This window comes from Alligator mississippiensis, chromosome 11 (genome assembly GCF_030867095.1).
Source record: "Alligator mississippiensis isolate rAllMis1 chromosome 11, rAllMis1, whole genome shotgun sequence".
Taxonomy (NCBI): domain Eukaryota; kingdom Metazoa; phylum Chordata; order Crocodylia; family Alligatoridae; genus Alligator; species Alligator mississippiensis.
In genome coordinates this window covers 9,774,698-9,787,796 of record NC_081834.1, presented here as the reverse complement: position 1 = coordinate 9,787,796, position 13,099 = coordinate 9,774,698, and the positions used below count along the sequence as shown (strand labels likewise).

Genomic DNA, 13,099 nt, shown 5'->3' with positions numbered 1-13,099 from the left:
TGTTCACTGTGGGGCACCAATCCACAGTTCACACACACATACCTGTAGGGCCAGTTATCTAGCCACATTGGTGATTTACCTGCACAGATGCAGTTCTGTGTGCAAAATGAGTGAGCAAATTGGCACATATGGGCACACTGACCTAGGGGCTGAAAATCAGGCCTTTTCCTTGCATATTTAATTTTCATGTGGACACCAAGAGAATTGTGAAAAAAATGTGTGCGCAATGCCTGTAACTCACACTGACTGTGTGACAATGTTGTTGAACATTTACGCAGTAGAAGTGCCAGCCTGGCTTTTGGACTAACTACATCCAAAGAGAGAGGTGCAAATCTGCTTCACACCTCGCTCATAATCCTGCTTTAATGTGAAAGAAATAATAACCGAAACACTTAAAGATGACATTGATTTCATTCCTGTGAGCTACATGTGCACATCTAAAAGCTCACCTCAAAGAGTTCTTTTTTCCTTTGGCAAATGTGTTGCTGAGATTAAAACCTGGGTACCCCTTTAAATTTAATTGATACTGAAAAATATTTGATTCAGTTCATACTGTACTTGTTCTATGCAAGCCCACTTGGCCTTCTGGGTACTACCATAAATATTTCCTCAGTCTCTGGATTTTTGATGATTTTCCCAAGCTCTTAATTTGTCCCCTAGTCTTTGTTTTGGGTTGACCTGACTGTTGCTATTATTCATGTAGGACAGTGGTTTTCAATCTGTGGTCCGCAGACTGTTTAAGAGGCCTGCGAAAGATGATTGTGGTCAATCAAAAGTATGTGACTACCCACATTTGCAATTCAAAGGGGTCCGTACCTCCATTCAAACTGTCCAAAGGGGTCTGCACCTCCACTTGACATTTTTTAGGGGTCCACAAATGAAAAAATGGTTGCAAACCACTGGTGTAGGGAAAAGTGGCTTCCTTGTAACAGACTCAAAAGTTCTGTGACTTTCCCCGTCAAAGTCAGGCAGGTCTACCTTCTCCGATAGAAGGTTATGAATGACATAGGTGAGGAAGTCCAGAAATAACAATACCCTTTAAGGTGCTATATTCTGACTAATAACAATAGCATTGCTAATTGGGCCACATGGACTTTCATTGCTCAAAATCCCTTTTTTAACAGTGGAGTCTCTTCAGTGCTCTGACTAGTAGTGATCAGTGCTATCCACACCTTCAATGCGCATCTTGTAATCTGCTTCACATATAAGATTGTATTTGTTTGTGTCCTCTTGGGTCCTGACCTCATCTGAGAGCCGCAAATTGTGGATGGTAGTAACACGGCACAATCCCCTTCTCCTTTATCAGTTTATTTCACTCCCAGCAGTCCTTCGCAGCTCTACATTTTACCAAATTTTCTTCATCAGGCTCTCTAACAGGTGGCTGCTCTGATGCCTCCCAGCATACAGTCAGATGCCTTGTAGCTTTCTTCCTGGCTGAGAAATGTCACAGATGGAAAAGAGCAGTTTCATCTCTTCCTGCCAGCTGTACAGTGATCAACTGATGGCAACCACTCCAACCTGCCTGGGACTCGAGTAGAAGCTGCATGGGAGTATTCCTACGTGGAAACTGGAACTGGTAGGGCTATTATCTTATTTGGAAAGTCAAAGAAGGGGATGGAACATATTCCAGTCTTTAAAACTGGCACCCTGACTGGTTTCACTTGTGCGTAAAAACTAAGTTATTCCTTCACCCCTTAAATTTGTTGCTCTAGAATAAAGCCGAGTTTTTTGGAATGGGTTGTTTTGTTTTCCAGTGTAGCAGGTGCCTCCTCAAATTTAAACGTGGCATTACAATGGAAAGGGGTGGATGTGCATTTCCAGTTGCGATTTATAAACTCTCCCACAAAAGAAAACTGAGCACCTCTGCTCCTCCTGTTGTGAGGCCACTCGGAGACCCAAGTCAGGAGCAGAGCCTACCAGCCACGGTCCAGCACTAAGCACTCTATAAACACAAAGCAAGGCACAGTCCCTGTCCAGAGGAGTTTAAAATATAAACAGATGTACATGCATGCAAAGATGGAAAGCCATATTGCAAAATCTGTATAGCCGGGAATGAGAGGGGGGTGTATGATGAGAAGGGGAGGCATGGATGCAGACAAGACAAGGAAGGTATAATTGAAAGAAAGATGAGGGAGAAAGAACAAAATTGAAGACAAGTAATGGAATAACAGCAGTGAAAAGCTGGGTCAAGGTAGAACTGATCTATTGTAAGGCAGAAGATTACTCCATATCACTGCACAATATCACTAAAATTACTTTTTTCCTCGTTTACCCAAACAAAGCATTGTGGGTCTCTTGACAAATATACAAAGTAGATTGGTCCATGAAAATCTCCAATTTCACATCCCACAGCATATCCTCATATACTCCATGGAGTTACCTCTCCTTTTTCTCTTGCATCACTATCTGGCTTACATTGTCCTCTGAACAATTCAGTGTTAGTAAAAACAGTGCTGTCTTAGACTCATAGAAAATGAGGGCTGGAAGGGACTTCAGGAGGTCACATCTAGTCCAACCCCCTGCTCAAAGCAGACCATCCCCAACTACATCATCCCAGCCAAAGCTTTGTCTGGCCAGGTCTTGAAAACCTCCAAGGATGAAGATTTCACCACCTCTCTGGGTAGCCCATTCCAGTGCTTTATTGCCCTCCTACTGAGATTGCATGCTGGATTTACTGTCACTAGGTACTTGATATATTGATTTATCTTAATCTTTTCAATGGGAATCCATGCAAAAAGGCTGGAACATAATTTGAGTAAATGCTAAGGAATACATAGCTTTGCACAGGAAAGAAGACTGTTTCCTTATCCAGTTGGTAGCAGTGAATGGAGTTAGAGAAGTCTGGAAGCTGAGCAGTTTGGGGGATTCCTCCCCCCTCCCCTCCCGAAATATTTACTTAGCTCCCATGTATTATTGCTAAAAGGCTCAGGTACCTGTTTTGATTTAAAAGAATTGTGCAAGTGTGTCAAAACTTGCCCTCAAAATCACTTCTAAAGGCAGTGCTTTATTTTGAGCAATCGTTAAAAATATCTTTACCCACCACTACTTCCAACTCATGCAAAGTTAAGGAGAAAAAAAACCCCAACCGATTTGCCTCATGTCCTGAAGGTCATAAAACTGGGACTTAGTTAGACCCAAGACAGGGAAAGTGGTTGAACTGGAAATGCCCATCAAGAATGCCATGCCAGTAACTCCCACTCATTTCAATCAAGGGGCTGTTAGCTGAAAGACCCTCAGCTGATCACAACTGCCATGGTATGGTATCACTTTTTTAAGTGATCTATTCATGTTGATTTATATGGCCCTATAGCAACAGTGGATTTAGACGACAATGCCTCCAGCAGTAATGGTGACCAAGCTATAGGACTTCCAATGTTGTATGTTGCTCTAATTTTTTTCTCCATTCTTTTCTCCTTTTTTATTTGCTAAGTGAAGGGGCAGAGTTTAATGATATAATCCTGAAAGGTCTCTGGAGAGACTGTGTATTGTAAAGGATGAGAGAGACAGAGGGAATAATGTGTGGTGTTTTACCATGGTCAATGTTTAATGTGTTCTAATGAACTCTAAAATGACTCCCTAGTGTGCTTGCTCCTGAGGTCACAGGGGTTACTTTGAGTTTGCAGTCCTCCTGGACCCTTGAGATAATTCCCTCTGGATATGTTGGGTCAAAAACAAAAGTGGCAGCAACAAATAACACTGCTGTTTTAATCCAGTGCCAGTCCTTCCCCACTCTTTGCTATGTGGATTAGTGCATGAGAACCTAGTTGTGCAGTACCCCATAGTTTAACAATTTCAGTAGTCCATTGCCTTTCAAGGCTCATCTCTAAAAGCTGTATCCATAGTTGTGGGCCAAACATCTGTCATTATTTGTGGGTACTGCAAGAACCACACCTATAAATAGATTCAAGAGGTTTAAGAGATTGAATTACCCCGTGATAAATTCCTTGACAACAACAGGGAACTGGGTGCTCCAAATCCTGTTGTCAGCAATGGGAAACTCCACCTCTTCATCATGCTAGTATATATCTTTACAGAAAAGCTTACCAATTAAGTAGACTAATTAATTAATAGCTCCCAGTTTTTTTAATGTATGAATTAACTGGGATTTGGGCAGGATTAGAAAAAGTGAGGAAACGGGTTAGTATTATGTTATTTAAAGCTGTATGGCCAATAATTTTTCCGCACCAGACTTGAAGAGATGTGTTTTCTAATTGGTACTACAATGTCAGCATGAGCTCACATTGTCATTCTACCAAGACCGCTCTCTAGACAAGCTAATTTGTCTACCTGTGTTTCATTTTAGGCCTTGATTTTAATTTGAGGATGATTCCTGCTAACACAAAAGACTGGGTAGGTCAGCCATTAAAAGTATACAACAGCAATTGAAATGGAAAATTCCAAAAGGAACCCTATTAAAGTTTTTCTCCATCAAATCAACATTACAGACTTCTTATGCATTTCTTAATTAGTCATTGATATTAACTGGACTGTTGCATGATTTAAATCTGGCTCTTAATCTCCGCTATTCTATGCTGCTGTAGTTTTTATGACATTCAGCTACTGACTGCTTTATGCGTTAATCTATCTGGAAAACCACCTTCCCTTTTTTTTTTTTGTCTTTTTTTAGAAGAATAAAAGCCCCAAGAAGGAAATGAAAGCATTTGGGTTCAGCCATTAGTAATTTTCTGCTTAGTATTTGAAAAATTGCTTATTTTAATTGCTTCATAGAAGAGAAAGATATCAAAGCTAACGTTCTTTCTTTCCAAACTTTGTAATTATTTCTCTCGGACTCTTATTTGAAATGGCTTGAAAGTATTTGCATTGAAATGTAGATTTCTTCTCTTTCAAATGCACTTTTATTCCCCAGTGTTTCTTTTCCTTTCTTTTGGCTACTCTTTCTGGTATCTATGACAGCAATACCTGGACTCAGCCTCCAGAAAGAATAGCAAAGAGGTGTATGTTTGTGCAGTGCTTAGTATCATAAGCACACACCCACCTGCTAACCTGCTACTTAAATGCATCATCTCTCAAACAAGCTATAAGGACTACAATAAAAATCATCATTCCTGATTCTTATACCGTGCTCTTCATCTGTAGATCACAAACCCCTTTGCAAAGGAAGCAGGTATCATTAATGCTGTTTTTGTAGGACTGGAGGCTAAGTCAGAGGGAAAAAGAGTTGTCCAAAATCGAAAACAGAGTCAGAAAGCTCAGGACTCCTGTGCTCTATCTATGAGCAGTCCTGTCTCCCACACTGCCTTCCTTAAATTGACAGTTTTAGCATAACACCTGAGTTACCAGACAGTTAATAAAGAGACAAGGCCAGAAACCCAGGTAATGTAAAAAGTCATAGTTCCACTGAAGTTAACAGAGCTATGTCAATTTGTACTGTTCCTATTATAAGTTACTACATCTATTGCCAAGTGTTTCAGCACCCTGTTCTTTATTTTTATGGTGCCCTGTATAAGATAAAGGCAGTCCCTGCCCAAGAAACCCAATAGCTCTGTGTTGGTATAAAGAGGTGCCAAGGTGGGATTTTCAAGAGCTTGGACATGCGAGCAGTATTGACATCAATGAGGCAAGTGTAGGCACAAAGATTAATGATAACCATGGCCTTAGGAATTGCATGTACTCACCAGCCTGATGGAAGAGTTACATGTGCTCTTCTAATCTGGACTCTTCTCCAGTTAATTGAACCTACACGTAAAGAGAACAGATGAATTAAACAGTGGTTCTACAGCACAGAAGAGTAGAAAGACTCTCCATGAAACCCCAAGCACAAAGGGGAGATGTCCAGCTGAGGAAGCCACAATATTTCTTGGCTTGGAATCTACTACTGGCTTCCTCTTCAGTTGCATACATATAGCTCCCATATACAGGGGCCCGTTTACCACATTCAAATCTCCAAGAGCATCCCTATTTGGCATACTTACCTGACCCACAAGCAACTTGCTCACCTCAAGCAACCTGTTCATTAGACTGCCTACAAGAGATGTGCTAAATGGCCCCAAAATGATATGCCTCATCTAAAAATTATTTGATATTTAAATCACACAAGCTAGGCAGGAAATCAAATGAGATGATCATTAATGGTTTCGTATTGCCTTAAAATCTGGGACAAACTTAAATTGAATCCATGGGGAACCACGCTATCCCCATTTCACTATAGGTTTTGTGTTCAGAATGGACTTCATGTCTCACAACCCAAACTCCTAAAGCCTATTGTGCATTTTTGCCTGGTCTTGGTGTCCAAACCACAAGAGCCATCTCTGTGTGTTTGCACACTAGGTTCATTTCAAAGGTTTATGGACTTTAGCAAACAATTCAATGGACCTAGTGTGAGTGGGGGTTGTGATGAAATGTGGAGCCCCGTAAGTTTTATGCAGTACGCAGTTGTTTCAGTCAGTACCCGTTCTGTAGCTTGATCCTTGTTGAACATAAACATCAAGTTACTGGGAGAGCACAAAGTCTTGGAGTCCTGATGGACTCAGCAATAATCCTGAATACCAGCATACCTATAGTTTTCCAGGACATTTTTACTATTTCTTCTTAGAGTAGAATCTGACCACAGTTATCCATGTGTTCGTTACTTTTAGGGTGGGCCTTTTTAAACCACATTACCTGAGGCTGATAGCGAAGGCTATGACAGTGCACAGTGCAGCAAGTCCCTTCCTAAGGAAGACTCTCAAGGGAGCAGGGGGCTGGACTAGATGACTTCATGTGGTCCCTTGCCACCCTGTTTCCCTATGAGACTGAACCCAAGCTTGACACGAGCCTTTTTGTGAAAATCGAAGACAAGGAGCGAGTATACCAAAAATGAGAGAGTGGGTGAAGAACCAGTATGCAGGCCTGCCTAAACTCATGGTGACAACGTCTCTACAGATTTCTTCTCGCAAAATTAGTCTGTTTTGCACTTGGATGCTGTAGTTCTGGATGCCACATCTGATATGGATTATCTTACTACCACCGAACATAACACGCCCACACTTACCTTTTCAATGTCTTCAGAGATTATTCTGGGGAGCCAGGGGAAGGCAGAATGATTGGAAGCTTCTCAGCAAATGTTTTCACATCATGCTGGCCAGACTTCTGTGAATGCAGTAAACTTTCAACCCTGAGCTCAGTTAGAGTGGGTCCGAGCCCTGGTGCATATTTGTTGACATCACTACCCAAAAAAGACATGTCTTTTTCTGGGCATTATCTGGAGACACACAAAGTAAAATTTGAGACTCTCAATGGGAATATTTAGATGGGTAAAGAATGACTGTGTTATTTAGGATACAAATGATTGTGTCTAAGAGAGAGCACATTATTTGATTCCCAGTAGTACAGCTTCAGAGAATGCATTTAAATATTGAAATAAATCAAAACTCCCTCATAAACTTAGTTCAAAGTAGTAATACTAATGCCAAGCACAGTAGCCCAGATGATGAAGCCTTAGTCACATAGGGGGCATCTACACATTCGTTAGTATGCCATGATTACAGGTACTATCTTAATGCGCCATAATCGGCGCTACTTATTAGTCCCAGTGCACGAGTTTTTGGTGACACTAATTCTACAGCACATTAGCACAGGTTTTGCCCGCCTCACTAATGCACAGTAGAATTAGTCTACTGCACTCGAAGCATCTCATGTAGACACACCCTTTGAGTCATTCATTTACTCCCAACCAATTCCCATGTGAAACTAATGTAAGAAATCCAGTACCGCATATTACCTGAGCCCCCCACTTCCTTCTTGATGTCAATGCGATTGCCAAAGTGTTAGATAACCCAATATAACCAAAGAATAGCCAAACTACTCCAATAAGTACCAGAGAGATGCTGTTGCAGACACATATTCAGTCCATATCATCCTGTTGTGTTATTTTTGCATCTTGTTATATTTTAAGAGCCTAAAATATTCAAATAAAATGTAGGGAAATGTTTTGGTATACTGTAACATACAAACAGTGTCAAAAAATTACCCAAGACATCAGAAGGTACAACTAGCATAACTAATGTGTGCTATAAGATCCCTTATGAGTGAAATGCTAAGTCTCAAAGGGCTGAACTGGTAAAATAATTTGATATATAAAGATGCAGCAGTTGCTATGGCAGCCATTTATGCTTTATTCAGTAGAATAAGTGGTCAAGTGAAGCGCTCTGACTGGGTTGGCGATTCCGGTAGAACTTTGCATTGTGGGAAATCGAAATGGAGCATGAACCCACTTACTTGGAAATCGGGTTTTTTGCTTTACTCATATCAACATCTGGGGCTTGTTTCTTCAGCTTATTCTGCTTAATTTCAGAGTGAAAAATGATATCACCACAATCACTGATGTGATAGTAAACTGATGCCATAAGCACAAATTAAAACAATACTGAAGAATACAGCAAAAGGATGCGCGTGCTTGCTCTTGCATGCTTGCTCGCTCGCTTATTTGTCTTTCTCTCTCTCGTATTCTAGTTTATTTCTGATGTGTCTGTCACTCTTGGCGTCGAAGCAGAACTAAAAGGAAAAGGAGATGTCACATATTAAACGGATGCATTTGTGTTTACTTGGTATACACAAATTTGTTTTCAATGATATAATATAACACCCACTGTATTTATAATTCAAACTAAAATTGTACAACCTGACAGGCAGTAGTATCTAGTGCAGATAAGGCCCAGGCCTGGGATTTACCAACACAGAGATTTTCGCCACCACTTTTCTACTGACCTCCTGTGTGTAATCATGGATGAATCACTTCCAGTCTGTTTTTCCTCCTGTTACTTGTCTACCTTTTGTCTTTGGGCTTAGGGCGAAGACTCTTTCTCTGCGCAGGGCTGAACCAAATGGAGGCCTGATCTCACTTGGGTCCTCTGTGTGCTACTGGATGACGACTGCTAAAAAAACCAAAGGATGAATAATGAATGCCTTACCACGATCCTTACCTTCTAGTCTTTCATGTTCCTGTTTGATGGTTGGTTTGTTTCTGTCCCTTGGCTACAGGTGGGAAATTGGGCAGTAAGAACCAGCACTTCATGGGCTGAAAGTGGAAAGCAAGAGGATGTGTGATTGCTCAGATAGTGTTATCACAGCACTCTTATAAAAGCACCCTACAAATAGCACATGCAGATATCAAAGAGAATCTCACAACCCAGTCAGAAATAGCAAGGAAGAAAATGGAAGGGGAGGCTACTGACTGAGTCTAAAAATATTGGTTCATTCAAGCCAGACTTTCACCAGTTAATTTGGGGCAGTGTCGGCTTGTGAGATTACACTGTTTTATCTTCCACCCACATCTTCAGAAATAAAGAGGAACAGTCAACACCTTTTAATGTCTTCTTCGAATCTTCCATGTCCACAGGTACTGTTTCTAGATTTTGTCATGTTATCCCTAGATCTACTCATGGTAAGGCCTGATTTTGCATATTTAGACAGAGATAATATCCGCTTTGAAAGGTGTATTATTTTCCACAATTGTGTCTTGTTAAATGTCTGAGGCATAGACATCGGGTCTCACTCACGTGTGCGCATGCACACACACACACATATAGAAAACATTGGACATCATTCCATTGTGTCTCCGCATCTCTCCCTCCCAACAGACGGTATGATGCAAGAGTGCTTCTCTCTAGGAACAAGATCTGGTGGCTCTCTGTAGAGTATTGTATTAAGAACAAAATGCACCAACAAATCACTTGCACATTTGCAGGTTTTTCCCTAAATGTTGAGCAGCAGAAACAAAACATAGTATCCCAAAAAAGTAAATCATTTGAACTGGCTGCTCTCATCTCCTGCAGACACTTCATCCCATTCAGAAAATTGACTGCAAGAGATTTTCTTTGCCTAAGTGGCAAACTTGGCTGTCGTACAACTGCAGACCCTTCCTCTGACTATGTGAGTTGTTACCTTGGGAATATTTGGGATGGTGGGAAATTGTGCATCCAGAGCATATTGCACTTAGATTACTATGCTTGCTCTACAGCTGCTCTATTACTCCCAGAGGCTGACCAGTTCTTAGCTTCAGCCAGGATCAGGGAGAATAAAGATACAGCACAGAATTGGCTTCCTTTCTCACCGAGAAAATGCACCATGCACATTTTCACCAAATGCATGGAAAATCTGCAGAATTTGTCTTCTAGGGGGCACATCTATACAAGATGCTACATCACCATAGCAAAGCGCTACAGCGGTGTAACATTGGCAGGCACAAACTGTGACACCACAGCTATGTCACCGCAGTGAGACACCCCCTCGCTATACCGCATTGCTACAGTGACGTAGTGGCTAAAGGAAGTACTAAATGACAGCGCAGTAACAACGGTGCCATAGAGGCATACGTAGATGCGCCCTATAGGGGTAAAATGGCAGAGCAACTAAAGTGTTTTACTACCGTTCTGGAAGGTGTGAATTTGAGCCTTACTTGGACTCATGCGAATGGCTGCCCCCAGTTGTGAATAGGTACCTTGTCGTCATCTCCAAACGTTGACTTTTTTTTTTATTATTTCTGTTCTACAGTCCTAAATACAAGATACTCGCAAATAGGAGGAGGTGTTCCACATAAGATCCATTCCTGCCTCACTGCACCCCCAAGCAGCTTTATGTGGCACGAGCAGAAAAAGTGGCTGCAGCTTGCACATCACCTGCTTTCCCGTCCCTCCAAAGCACTGAGCTTGTTTAGGAAATGGGACATCTCTTCAACTGCACTGGTTTTTGGATACGAGGCAGAATGCAGTTCAGTTGCTCACTTCAGCCTGGAAAGATGGGTATGGTATACCATGCACAGCCCCTTTGTAGCTATTAGAACACCTAGCTAATTATAATTCACTGGTTAGCTGCACTCCTAGGGTTTGCATGCTCTACAGCTATGCCTCCTTGAGGAGATGTGAGAGAACAGAATAGTGCAGGGCAGGGAACGCCAAAGGTAATGTAATGGATGTTGTTGGGGATTTTTTAATTATCGCAAAAGCATACTGGCCCTTAAGAGTCCTAGAGCAGCCATTGCAACAGTGCAACAGCCAGCGTCAGTGTTGCCTGAAGACACCTGCCACAATAAGCATTCACAATTGCAGATGATTCCTCTCTCTCTCTCTCTTTAACTCCTTGATTACTTCTGGCTGGCAGCACTGCTTTATTTAAATGCAATGGCTGTTCAAGAGGACGGGATAGCCCAAAGGATTTGTAATGCATAGACAGACAGATAGATATAGTCTTTCATCTCTAGTTAATGAATCCAAATCCAACCCCGTTTGGTGAGTGACCAAAAGACATTACCATCTAGAGGCTGGCTAGTGATATGCTCAAAATGACTTGCATCATCTCTGTTGTTTGCTAATAGACAACTATCAACTGCACCACAAAAATGGTTACTACTGATTATCACCTAATGTGATATTCATAAAAGAGAGGCCAAGGATAGAGACACCATGAAGATTCAACTCCATTCTTATAGATAGAGGAGGGTCTCATTAGCTTTAGGTTTGAGGTATACCAATGAAGAAGCTGACATTGCTGCGGACTAGCTAGCCACTCATTTTTTTGAAACTTGAATTCAGAAATATTTGACCTTGGGTGACTGGTATTTGTCTCTTAAATCAAAGAGAAGTGGGCTCACCTCTGGATGCATTGAGGAACAAATGGCAGTGGTGCCAAGGAGATGCCCACTTGCTATGAACTTTGCAGATGCTTAAAGAGAGCCTTACAGTCAAAGGTACTGTCAAGCCCAGCAAACCTCCACAGTGAGATCATCCAGCACTGACAGGGTTAATATTTAGGAAAGCCTTAGCTGGAAGGCATCTCTTCAGCTGCTGATCTGGAATATGCTGCCTTGGCTATTAAAATAGCTACATTTGGTAGGGTTGCAGGTCAGGGGCAACTCACTCCCCTATCCACCCTTGCAGTCTGACCTGTGCACCGCTCTTTTTCAGGTCAGACCTTTAACATCAGGAACCTGTTAGCAAAAAGATGAATCATTTTTCAAGCTGTTTCAATTCTGGGGGTTAACTTGGGGGGCAGGGGCAGATAAACCTTTGTTGAATGAAAAATAAACTGCCCCTAAATCTGAACAGGCTCATTCCAGCCTTTGAGTCCCAGCCAAAACTTCGACAAGCTTGTGCTTGCCCACAATGGTAATAGCTGCCACAATCAAATTCTAGCCATTCTTTGCAGCTCTCATGATAACATTGTCATTGTCAACCGTTAGTTACTGTTTAATCCATAATATCATGATAAATGGCATTAAATCTGTATACCTGTGTTAATTAAACAGAAGATGGCAGAGGCAGCTTTCACTTCTTGGTCTTTTGCATAGATAATTTCTCAGGGCTTCACAGGTGGGAGAAAAATAACAATCCAGACACATCATGCATAATTTTTCAGCCCAGCTGATAAAGCTATTTTACTGATACAATGATCCATGATCTTTTTTGCATATCGCAGTATATGTTTAATTACCCGGCTGCTACATGGCAGTTTCCTTCCCTCATTTGTTGTTGTTGTCATATGTTTGCTTGTTTGTATTTGCAAGTTGTTAGTCCTGGGTTTTTTTCCCCCTGCTCTGTGCAAGCGAGTGGAAATATGCACATGAGTGCCAGGGCTGGAAGGAAATCCAGTGCAAGCTTGTGAACTGGAATTGCTGCCCATTACTACATGTAAACATAACTCTGCCCTCTTCATCTCGGGTAATTGGTCACAAATGCTACTTTGACACTTTTCAGCTCCAGCACTTTACATACTTCTGAGCATGGCTGAGCTCCCTTGGCAGGCGTTCACGTGCCTTGCAACTCGGACACTCGCTCACAACCCAGTCCTGCTGGTCTTACTCTAGCATGTTTAGTGCAGTGTTCTGCCTGAGCAAAAGCAGCAAGACCAGGACTGGAGCTTTAACTGGTATAAAGTAGCATGATGCCATTTGATGCTATTGGAGCTGCATCTATTTACTCCAGGCAAGGTTCTGGTGTTCACCAATAATAGCTAACAAGGATTTTTTTTTTTTTTATTCGAAGCTCCTTTATCCATATTTAAACTTTTAGACTACGCTATACAAAACAGAGCGCCAGGGGGATAACACAACACAATAATAGAAAAAACAGCAAACTTTTAACATATCCAGTACAATGACATAGCA

At 41.6% G+C, this 13,099-nt stretch overlaps 1 long non-coding RNA gene across 9 annotated transcripts in view; it reads right to left on the bottom strand.

The window, feature by feature from the left end:
• LOC109280649 (uncharacterized) overlaps positions 1-13,099 on the bottom strand; it is a 52,187-nt gene that overhangs the window by 18,262 nt on the left and 20,826 nt on the right. For 7 of the 9 annotated variants that reach the window (XR_009455539.1, XR_002087028.2, XR_002087031.2 and 4 more), the window contains 4 exons: positions 8,922-9,016; positions 8,218-8,493; positions 6,992-7,201; positions 5,637-5,697 (listed from right to left, as the gene is read on the bottom strand). This is a non-coding gene — a long non-coding RNA (uncharacterized LOC109280649). Of the gene's footprint in view, positions 1-5,636; positions 5,698-6,991; positions 7,202-8,217; positions 8,494-8,706; positions 8,874-8,921; positions 9,017-13,099 lie in introns of all 9 variants that reach the window. The other 2 variants (XR_002087026.2, XR_002087029.2) reach the window with 2 other exon arrangements.